The sequence below is a fragment of the Procambarus clarkii genome, chromosome 21 (genome assembly GCF_040958095.1).
Source record: "Procambarus clarkii isolate CNS0578487 chromosome 21, FALCON_Pclarkii_2.0, whole genome shotgun sequence".
Classification (NCBI taxonomy): Eukaryota; Metazoa; Arthropoda; class Malacostraca; order Decapoda; family Cambaridae; genus Procambarus; species Procambarus clarkii.
In genome coordinates, this window is record NC_091170.1 from 42,710,075 (window position 1) to 42,722,525 (window position 12,451).

Here is a 12,451-nt window from a genome sequence, read left to right on the forward strand (position 1 = left end):
CTGTTAGAGCACGTGGTTGTGAAAGCTCCCTAAATTGTAATATATATATATATACACTTAAAATGATCAAAATCATAGGATTATGAATCCTTTGATGACAAAATACCCACAAGAAACATGTGACGGCAACTCCCGCGCGCTAGGCTTGCTTAGTGTCGCAGCCTCTGACATTTGCTTTATATAAGCCATAAGCGCCTCTTGTCTTCTAATCTTTAACGCATTCCCTTTATAAATACATTATTTAATTCCCAAACATATAATAAACAATCATCCATAAAAGTATATCTGATTGCGAAACATTTATACTTTCTAGAAGTATGTTTATTGACAGCGGACCCTGACTGGCTGTCTACTTGGGCGTGGCATCAGGTGCAGGCAAGTGATTGGCTGAGTCTCAGGTATGCTCAGGGCTGGACGAGGACCCACGGGCCAGTTTCACCAGCGTCTCTACAAGGTAGGCTGTGGTAAGTTAACTAAGCTAAATCTTTAATCAGAACTATTGGGTGACGACAGTGACAGTGTCATATAAACCTCTTAAGTGTTATCAAAGAACTTCTTTGTGATGCGTGCAGTTTGCGTGAAGGTTTTCTCCTCGCGATGAACAATAACCAAAAAATACATGTATAACGCTGCCTTTGATTCTATTCAGTAAGCTGACGCCTTAGTTTGACGTTCACAAGTATGAACCATCACTGTCTGTGTACACACAGTTTACTACCATCACTGTGTGTACACACAGTTTACTACCATCACTGTCTGTGTACACACAGTTTACTACCATCACTGTCTGTGTACACACAGTTTACTACCATCACTGTCTGTGTACACAGTTTACTACCATCACTGTCTGTGTACACACAGTTTACTACCATCACTGTCTGTGTACACAGTTTACTACCATCACTGTCTGTGTACACACAGTTTACTACCATCACTGTCTGTGTACACACAGTTTACTACCATCACTGTCTGTGTACACACAGTTTACTACCACCACTGTCTGTGTACACAGTTTACTACCATCACTGTCTGTGTACACACAGTTTACTACCATCACTGTCTGTGTACACAGTTTACTACCATCACTGTCTTGTGTGTACACAGTTTACTACCATCCCTGTCTGTGTACACACAGTTTACTACCATCACTGTCTGTGTACACAGTTTACTACCATCACTGTCTGTGTACACACAGTTTACTACCATCACTGTCTGTGTACACAGTTTACTACCATCACTGTCTGTGTACACACAGTTTACTACCATCACTGTCTGTGTACACAGTTTACTACCATCACTGTCTGTGTACACACAGTTTACTACCATCACTGTCTGTGTACACAGTTTACTACCATCACTGTCTGTGTACACACAGTTTACTACCATCACTGTCTGTGTACACACAGTTTACTACCATCACTGTCTGTGTACACACAGTTTACTACCATCACTGTCTGTGTACACACAGTTTACTACCATCACTGTCTGTGTACACACAGTTTACTACCATCACTGTCTGTGTACACACAGTTTACTACCATCACTGTCTGTGTACACACAGTTTACTACCATCACTGTCTGTGTACACACAGTTTACTACCATCACTGTCTGTGTACACACAGTTTACTACCATCACTGTCTGTGTACACACAGTTTACTACCATCACTGTCTGTGTACACACAGTTTACTACCATCACTGTCTGTGTACACACAGTTTACTACCATCACTGTCTGTGTACACACAGTTTACTACCATCACTGTCTGTGCACACACAGTTTACTACCATCACTGTCTGTGTACACACAGTTTACTACCATCACTGTCTGTGTACACACAGTTTACTACCATCACTGTCTGTGTACATACAGTTTACTACCATCACTGTCTGTGTACACACAGTTTACTACCATCACTGTCTGTGTACACACAGTTTACTACCATCACTGTCTGTGTACACACAGTTTACTACCATCACTGTCTGTGTACACACAGTTTACTACCATCACTGTCTGTATACACACAGTTTACTACCATCACTGTCTGTGTACACAGTTTACTACCATCACTGTCTGTGTACACACAGTTTACTACCATCACTGTCTGTGTACACACAGTTTACTACCATCACTGTCTGTGTACATACAGTTTACTACCATCACTGTCTGTGTACATACAGTTTACTACCATCACTGTCTGTGTACACACAGTTTACTACCATCACTGTCTGTGTACACACAGTTTACTACCATCACTGTCTGTGTACATACAGTTTACTACCATCACTGTCTGTGTACATACAGTTTACTACCATCACTGTCTGTGTACACACAGTTTACTACCATCACTGTCTGTGTACACACAGTTTACTACCATCACTGTCTGTGTACACACAGTTTACTACCATCACTGTCTGTGTACACACGGTTTACTACCATCACTGTCTGTGTACACACAGTTTACTACCATCACTGTCTGTGTACACACAGTTTACTACCATCACTGTCTGTGTACACACAGTTTACTACCATCACTGTCTGTGTACACACAGTTTACTACCATCACTGTCTGTGTACACACAGTTTACTACCATCACTGTCTGTGTACATACAGTTTACTACCATCACTGTCTGTGTACACAGTTTACTACCATCACTGTCTGTGTACACACAGTTTACTACCATCACTGTCTGTGTACATACAGTTTACTACCATCACTGTCTGTGTACACACAGTTTACTACCATCACTGTCTGTGTACACACAGTTTACTACCATCACTGTCTGTGTACACACAGTTTACTACCATCACTGTCTGTGTACATACAGTTTACTACCATCACTGTCTGTGTACATACAGTTTACTACCATCACTGTCTGTGTACACACAGTTTACTACCATCACTGTCTGTGTACACACAGTTTACTACCATCACTGTCTGTGTACACACAGTTTACTACCATCACTGTCTGTGTACACACAGTTTACTACCATCACTGTCTGTGTACACAGTTTACTACCATCACTGTCTGTGTACATACAGTTTACTACCATCACTGTCTGTGTACATACAGTTTACTACCATCACTGTCTGTGTACATACAGTTTACTACCATCACTGTCTTGTGTGTACATACAGTTTACTACCATCACTGTCTGTGTACACAGTTTACTACCATCACTGTCTGTGTACACAGTTTACTACCATCACTGTCTGTGTACACACAGTTTACTACCATCACTGTCTGTGTACATACAGTTTACTACCATCACTGTCTTGTGTGTACACAGTTTACTACCATCACTGTCTGTGTGCACACAGTTTACTACCATCACTGCCAGTGTACACATACTGTACTAACATCACTGCCAGTGTACACACACTGTACTAACATCACTGCCAGTGTACACATACTGTACTAACATCACTGCCAGTGTACACATACTGTACTAACATCACTGCCAGTGTACACATACTGTACTAACATCACTGCCAGTGTACACATACTGTACTAACATCACTGCCAGTGTACACATACTGTACTAAATCACTGTCAGTGTACACATAGTGTACTAACACCACTGTCAGTGTACACATAGTGTACTAACACCACTGTCAGTGTACACATACTGTACTAACACCACTGTCAGTGTACACATACTGTACTAACACCACCGCCAGTGTACACATACTGTACTAACACCACCGCCAGTGTACACATACTGTACTAACACCACCGCCAGTGTACACATACTGTACTAACATCACTGCCAGTGTACACATACTGTACTAACATCACTGTCAGTGTACACATACTGTACTAACATCACTGCCAGTGTACACACACTGTACTAACATCACTGCCAGTGTACACATACTGTACTAACATCACTGTCAGTGTTCACATACTGTACTAACATCACTGCCAGTGTACACATACTGTACTAACATCACTGTCAGTGTACACATACTGTACTAACATCACTGCCAGTGTACACATACTGTACTAACATCACTGCCAGTGTACACACACTGTACTAACATCACTGCCAGTGTACACATAGTGTACTAACACCACTGTCAGTGTACACATACTGTACTAACACCACCGCCAGTGTACACATACTGTACTAACACCACCGCCAGTGTACACATACTGTACTAACATCACTGTCAGTGTACACATACTGTACTAACATCACCGCCAGTGTACACATACTGTACTAACATCACTGCCAGTGTACACATACTGTACTAACACCACCGCCAGTGTACACATAGTGTACTAACACCACTGTCAGTGTACACATACTGTACTAACACCACTGTCAGTGTACACACACTGTACTAACACCACCGCCAGTGTACACATACTGTACTAACATCACTGTCAGTGTACACATACTGTACTAACACCACCGCCAGTGTACACATACTGTACTAACATCACTGCCAGTGTACACATACTGTACTAACATCACTGCCAGTGTACACATACTGTACTAACATCACTGTCAGTGTACACATACTGTACTAACACCACCGTCAGTGTACACACACTGTACTAACACCACCGCCAGTGTACACATACTGTACTAACACCACCGCCAGTGTACACATACTGTACTAACACCACCGTCAGTGTACACACACTGTACTAACACCACTGTCAGTGTACACATACTGTACTAACACCACCGTCAGTGTACACATACTGTACTAACACCACCGTCAGTGTACACATACTGTACTAACACCACCGTCAGTGTACACACACTGTACTAACACCACCGTCAGTGTACACATACTGTACTAACACCACCGTCAGTGTACACACTATTCCTGAAGTGGGTTCTGGGAGTTGTTCTACTCATCAAGCCCGGTCTGGGACCCAGACTTGTGATAACTTGGTCCAACAGGCTGTTGCTGTGAGCGCGGCCCGTCCTCTTGTCACAACGGACAGAAAATGTTGTAAATTTCCCGAACCTAACCGATGGATGCATTCATAGAAAATGTGATGGTAAGCAGCTATGCTTTACAGTACGACATATTTTGTCCGTTGTGGATATTGACGAGAAAGTGTGATTGTATTATTGGAGAGGACCAGCTGTGGAGCGGCCCACATATCCACAACAATCTGGTTGGTCCGCCATTTACAGAAATATGGCTATTTTATCTTTTTATTTTATTTTTTTGATTGAAAGAGTGCATTTTTGGTCCGGTCAGTGTACACACTGTGTATAGCATCGCCGTCAGTATACTCATGAACACATACGCCCACTCACGATAGAGCTTGTTGGTGTCAATCATGGACTTAACGTGAGACTTGCTAGAATGTTTTATGTATCATTTATACGCTCTGTGATTGACTACAATGCTCTACATCTCATACTGTATACTAACAAAGAGCTGAAATCTCTTGAAACCTTGCAAAATGAAGCTATGCGTCTCATCCTTGGGGTTCCAAAGTCCACGAGAATAGTTAATATGAGAGCAGAGTTAAAATTACCTACCATAAATGAGAGAATTTTGTCTAATAGCACAGTTTTGGGCGTGAAGGCATTGAGTAGATTTAGACAACACATGAAGTTTCAAGCTAAACTTTCTAATATGCTACACTCACCTGAGGTCTATAGAAGAAGAAGAACGAAATCTGATTATGTATTTTGGTTCTACAAGGTAGGCAACTCCATCAAAATATTTAATATGTACCCAACTCAATTAATGATTAATCAACCAATTACTCCATGGGATAACTGGGATCTATCAGTTGATTTTGTAAATGCGCCCAAGAAAGATAGTGTGCACTCTACATTATTACAACAGTTAACACTGAAAAGCATCACTGAAAGTACTCAGAGTATGGGTAACGATGTGTATCAGTGCTATACCGACGGCTCTGTAGAAGAAGGTGGATGATGTACGGGATGTGCATGTAATATATTTGAACAATCTTCTCTCGTACATACAGTAATGAAGCGCGTTAAGGACTGGGCAAGTACAACTCAAACCAAACTTGCAGGCATATACCTTGCCACTGAATTTCTAAAAGACAAAGGCAGTGGACTTATATACTGTGACTCGCAGAGTGCACTCCTGGCATTGAACGCACATAGTAGTGACACCCAGAAAATAGTCAGCGAGATTCGAATTAATGTTTTAGCTGCTAAAGAAAACAGATTTGAAATTAAATTCCTATGCATACCATCACATGTTGGCATCTCAAGGCATGACACTGTTGGTATGCTTGCAAAGACAGCCTGTAGAAAACCAGTGGTATAATTTTTTATGGGCGTTTCATTAGCAGTGACAAAGAGAATACTTAAACAAATATCTAACGAAGATCTCACAGACCTAACAAATTCACAAAGACCTGAAAGTTGTAGCATTAAATATTATGATAGATATCGTGAGGAGACATTCACATATGGGACTAATAGAACAAGAACTCGGCAATGTGATGTTATAGTGGCCAGAATACGCCTGGTGTCGTACCTAGTAGCCAGAACTCACTTTTTGGCCTACTATTCAAGGCCCGATTTGCCTAATAAGCCAAGTTTTCCTGAAATAATATATTTGTTCTAATTTTTTTCTTATGAAATGATAAAGCTACCCATTTCATTATGTATGATGTCAATTTTTTTTCTTGGAGTTAAAATTAACGTAGATATATGACCGAACCTAACCAACCCTACCTAACCTAACCTATCTTTATAGGTTAGGTTTGGTTAGGTAGCCGAAAAAGTTAGGTTAGGTTAGGTTAGGTAGGTTAGGTTGTCGAAAAACAATTAATTCATGAAAACTTGGCTTATTAGGCAAATCGGGCATTGCATAGTAGGCTGAGAAGTGCGTTCTGGCTACTAGGTACGACACCTGGGATATAGACGTATCTGACAGCTTTCTCAAAACCCAAATGTCGAGTACACAATGTGTCAACTTTGTGAAAGAGAAAACATGCACTCTCTTGAACATTATATTGTAGAATGACCCATATTGACTGACTTTCGCCCTCCTGGGCTAAGGTATTCTGAACTGTGTAATTACTATATGAGTACTGGAACATTTGATGATACATTGGACTTGTACCCAAAATTAACCATGTAACGTATCAATTATACAACGTATGTATGTGATGTAACTATATAACCTGAGCTTGTAAAAGCACCTTAATCACCTTCAGTGATTAAGTGCTTAATTGCACACTAGTTTCTCTATCAGCTATCTCACCCTGTCAGAGTAAATGAGACAAATGTTTGTGAATGCATGTGTGAGTGTATATATGTATGTGTACGTACATGTGTGTGTGTGTGTGTATGTATATGTATGTGTATAAAGTATATATGGAAGCTGATCAGAATTACATTTCACCTTTGTAAATGCACATTAATGACACTATGTAAAAGACACATCGAACACTTTATGTAGGACATACGTAAATCTGTGTATCTATGTATTTACGTATGTAGGTTAGCTTAGCATTTTAAAAGCACCGAATCACCTTCTGTGGTTGAGTGTTCAATAAACCCTTGAACTATATGTTTAACACATCTCTAACCCTGTCCATAGAGGACAGAAGAAAATGTATATATGCTGGTTAGCATTGTAAATGTGTGGCCATGTCTGTGGTAGAAAATAATAAAAAAAAAATGATAGAGCCCAGTAGGCTCAGGAATCTGTACATCAGTTGATTGACGTTTGAGAGGCGGGACCAAAGAGCCAGAGCTCAACCCCCGCAAGCACAACTAGGTGACTACAACTAGGTGAGTACACGCACACACACACACACACACACACACACACACATTTATACATATGTTACGGGGCCTGGTCGATAGCGCACAGGACTTGTAATTCTGTGGCGCGGGTTCGATTCCCGCACCAGGCAGAAACAAATGGGCAAAGTTTTTTTCACCCTGAATGCCCCTGTTACCTAGCAGTAAATAGGTATCTGGGAGTTAGTCTACCTGTCACGGGCTGCTTCCTGGGATGTGTGTGTGTGGTGTGGGGGAAAAAAAAGTAGTTAGTAAAAAGTTGCTAAAAGAGCAAAGCTCAACTCCCCCAAACACAACTAGGTGAATACACACACACACACACACACACACACACACACACACACACACACACACACACACACACACACACACACACACACACACACACACACACACACACTCCAGCAAATGCAGAATGAATTCAGTGAAGGACTGAGGGTAATGAGGGAGACAGTAGCCAACCTGCAAGATGATTTAAGGGCAGCAAAGGAGGAGATAAGATACCTAAAGGAGACTCTTCCACAATACCAGGCACAAACCGTACCCCAGGGAGATGGGAATGCTACTGTGGAGGGGACCACCACAACCCAGATCTCATTTGCTGAAATGCTTAAAAAGAGCCCTGAAGCTAGGTCTGCGGTTAAGGAAGTTGCCATGGAAGTGGCTTCCTCTCAGGAAGCAGCTAGATGTACTAGCCGGCTGATAGAGAGAAATAGAGCAGTAGTAGTAGCAGGCATTGAAGAACAAACAGGGACCAGACCAAAGGAGCGGAGAGACAAGGACAAAAACATGATTAAAGAGATCCTTAAAGAGGTAAGGATGGAGGGAGCTGAGCGAAATGTTGAAAAGGTTTTCAGGCTTGGAAAGTACAACAAGGACAGAGACCGAATGATAAAGGTGGTTTTCATGAGCGAAATCGCGAAAGAGGAACTGCTAGCAAGGAAGTGTTGTCTAAAAGGTGTAGAGAAGTTCAAGAAAATATTCCTGCAGAGGGATATGACAAGGGAAGAGAGAATACGGACAGCAGACGCGAGGAAGGAGCGCAGGGAGAGAGAAGGAAATCAGAGTACCACAACCCAGAACCCTACAATCCCAGAGGGAAGTGGAGAACCCTCCTCAAACAGTGCAACAGCCACAGGGATTGGGGCACCACCCCCAAATTCTACCCAACAGACACCCAACCTGCCCCATCCCCTGTCAGCCCCCCACTAAGTACCCACCTAGGGCACCCTCCCCCCACCCACCCCCCTCCCCCCACTCACCCCCCTTCTCCCCCTCACCCCTCTCCCCAGGACCTCCCTTCTCCCCCATCCCCCATGCCCTCCCTTCTCCCACATGCCTTCCCGTCTCTCCCACCCCCATGCCCTCCCTTCTCCCCCTCCCCCCTAAGCCCCCCACTCTCCCCCACCCCACCTAAGTCTTCCCCTCTCCCCCACTCCCCTAAACCCTCCCCTCTTCCTCACCCACCTCAGCCCTCCCTTTTCCCCCACGCCCCCCAAGCCCTCCACCCTTTTCTCTCCCCCCAAGCCCCCCCATCTCCCCTATCCCCCACAGCCTCTCCTCCCCCCATGCTTCCCCAACCCTCCCTCTCTTACCCACCCCCTGTACCCTCCCCCTCTTATCCACCCCCTGTACCCTCCCCCTCTTATCCACCCCCTGTACCCTCCCCCTCTCCCCCACCACCCCAAGCCCTCCCTCCTCCACCAATCCCCCCGTGCCAGGTCCCCCCAGCTCCCACTCACCCCAGATCCCAAAGGTCCCCCCCAGAAAAGAAGCAGAAGAGAGTCAGTTTCAGGGTGATGTACTCGAACATAGATGGGATCACAAGCAAGACAAGTGAACTAAGGGAAAGAGCACAAGAAGTTAACCCAGATGTAATCGGACTCACTGAAACAAAACTCTCTGGAATCATAACGAATGCCGTGTTTCCCCAGGAGTATACAGTAATAAGGAAAGAGAGGGAAGGTAGAGGAGGAGGCGGAGTGGCCCTACTCATGAGAAGGGAATGGAGTTTTAAGGAGATGGCCATCCCGGGCTGTGAGGAGTTCAGAGACTACATAGCAGGCACCATAACAATGGGAGGACCAAGAATAGTAGTAGCAGTAATATACAACCCTCCACCAAATGACAGGAGACCCAGTCAAGAGTATGAAAACAACAACAAGGCAGTTAACACTATAATTGAGAGGGCAGCCTCTGCTGCCTGTAGAAATAGATCCCACCTGCTCATCATGGGCGACTTCAATCACGGAAAGATTGACTGGGAGAACAAGGAACCGCATGGAGGCGAGGATACGTGGAGAGCCAAACTATTGGAGGTGGTGACAAGCAACTTTTTAACGCAGCATATCGGAGAACCCACAAGGATGAGAGGCAATGACGAACCAGCGAGACTCGACCTAGTCTTCACTCTGAACGACTCCGACATAAGAGAAATCGGTTTTGAGGACCCAGTAGGAATGAGCGACCACAGTGTACTGGTGTTTGAGTACTTGATTGAAGAAGGGTTATTGAACTCGAGGAGGGATACCGAAACCAAAAGGTTAGCATACCGAAAGGGAAACTATGAGGGGATAAGAAAATTCCTAACAGATATAGCATGGGAAACAGAGCTCAGGGGAAAGACGGCCCAAGATATGATGGATTACATCACGCAGAAGTGCAAGGACGCAGCAAACAAGTTTGTCCCAGTCCAAAAGGAAAACAGAGAAATGAAGATGAGAAACCCATGGTTTAATCAAAGATGTAGGCTAGCTAAGCAGCAAAGTAAAAGGGCATGGAGAAACTATAGGAATAACAGGACACTGGAGAGCAGAGAAAGATACCAGAATGCCAGGAATGAATATGTCAGGATGAGAAGAGAGGCAGAAAGACAATACGAAAATGACATCGCAAGCAAGGCAAAGACTCAGCCTAAATTGTTGCATAGCCACATTAGGAGAAAAACAACAGTAAAGGAACAGGTTATGAGATTAAGGATAGGGGCGGAAGGATTCACTACAAATGACAAGGAAGTGTGTGAGGAATTGAATAAGAAATTCCAGGAGGTCTTCACCTTAGAACAAGGAGAAATTCCAGAGTTAAGTGAGGGAATAGCTAACCAGGAACCACTGGAAGAGTTTGAGATTACCAGTGGGGAAGTAAGGAAGTGTTTACTAGAGTTGGACGTGACGAAGGCTATAGGCCCAGATGGAATCTCCCCTTGGGTTCTAAAGGAAGGAGCAAGAGAACTGAGCCTACCACTCTCCATAGTGTATAACAAATCACTGGCAACAGGGGAACTGCCAGATACTTGGAAAGCAGCTAACGTAGTCCCGATATACAAGAAAGGGGATAGACAGGAGGCACTGAACTACAGGCCAGTGTCCCTAACCTGCATACCATGCAAGCTGATGGAGAAGATTGTGCGAAAAAAACTAGTGGAGCATCTGGAGCGAAGGAACTTTGTAACACAGCATCAACATGGGTTCAGGGATGGCAGGTCCTGCCTCACAGGGTTACTTGAATTCTACGACCAGGCAACAAAAATAAGGCAAGAAAGAGAAGGGTGGGCAGACTGCATATTTTTGGATTGTCAGAAAGCCTTTGATACAGTGCCACACAAGAGGCTAGTGCGAAAGTTGGAGATGCAGGCTGGAGTGAGAGGGAAGGTACTCCGGTGGATAGAGGAATACCTAAGCAACAGGAGACAACGAGTCTGTGTGAGGGGTGAGGTCTCAGATTGGCGAGACGTCACAAGTGGAGTCCCGCAGGGGTCAGTCCTTGGACCTATACTGTTTCTGGTATATGTAAATGATCTCCCAGAGGGTATAGATTCGTTCCTCTCAATGTTTGCCGACGATGCAAAAATTATGAGGAGGATTGAAACAGAGGATGATAGTAGGAGGCTACAAGATGACCTGGATAGACTGAGTGAATGGTCCAACAAATGGCTGTTGAAGTTCAACCCGAGTAAATGCAAAGTAATGAAACTAGGCAGTGGAAACAGGAGGCCAGGCACAGGATACAGAATAGGAGATGAAGTACTTAATGAAACAGACAGAGAGAAAGATCTAGGAGTTGATATCACACCAAACCTGTCTCCTGAAGCCCACATAAAGAGAATAACGTCTGCGGCATATGCGAGGCTGGCTAACATCAGAACGGCGTTCAGGAACCTGTGTAAGGAATCATTCAGAATCTTGTACACCACATATGTAAGACCAATCCTGGAGTATGCGGCCCCAGCATGGAGCCCGTACCTTGTCAAGCACAAGACGAAGCTGGAAAAAGTCCAAAGGTATGCTACTAGACTAGTCCCAGAACTAAGAGGCATGAGTTATGAGGAAAGGCTGCGGGAAATGCACCTCACGACACTGGAAGACAGAAGAGTAAGGGGGGACATGATCACAACCTACAAAATCCTCAGGGGAATCGACCGGGTAAACAAGGATGAACTATTCAACACTGGTGGGACGCGAACAAGGGGACACAGGTGGAAGCTGAGTACCCAAATGAGCCACAGAGACGTTAGAAAGAACTTTTTCAGTGTCAGAGTAGTTAGCAAATGGAATGCATTAGGAAGTGATGTGGTGGAGGCTGACTCCATTCACAGTTTCAAATGTAGATATGATAGAGCCCAATAGGCTCAGGAATCTGTACACCAGTTGATTGACGGTTGAGAGGCGGGACCAAAGAG

General features: G+C 44.0%; 1 protein-coding gene across 1 annotated transcript in view; it reads left to right on the forward strand.

The window, feature by feature from the left end:
- Positions 1-368: 368 nt before the first annotated feature.
- Positions 369-12,451, forward strand: part of LOC123760578 (probable imidazolonepropionase) — a 34,814-nt gene continuing 22,731 nt past the window's right edge. The window contains exon 1 of the mRNA XM_045746270.2: positions 369-464. The gene's annotated coding sequence lies outside the window, so the exon portion shown is untranslated. The remainder of the gene's footprint in view (positions 465-12,451) is intronic.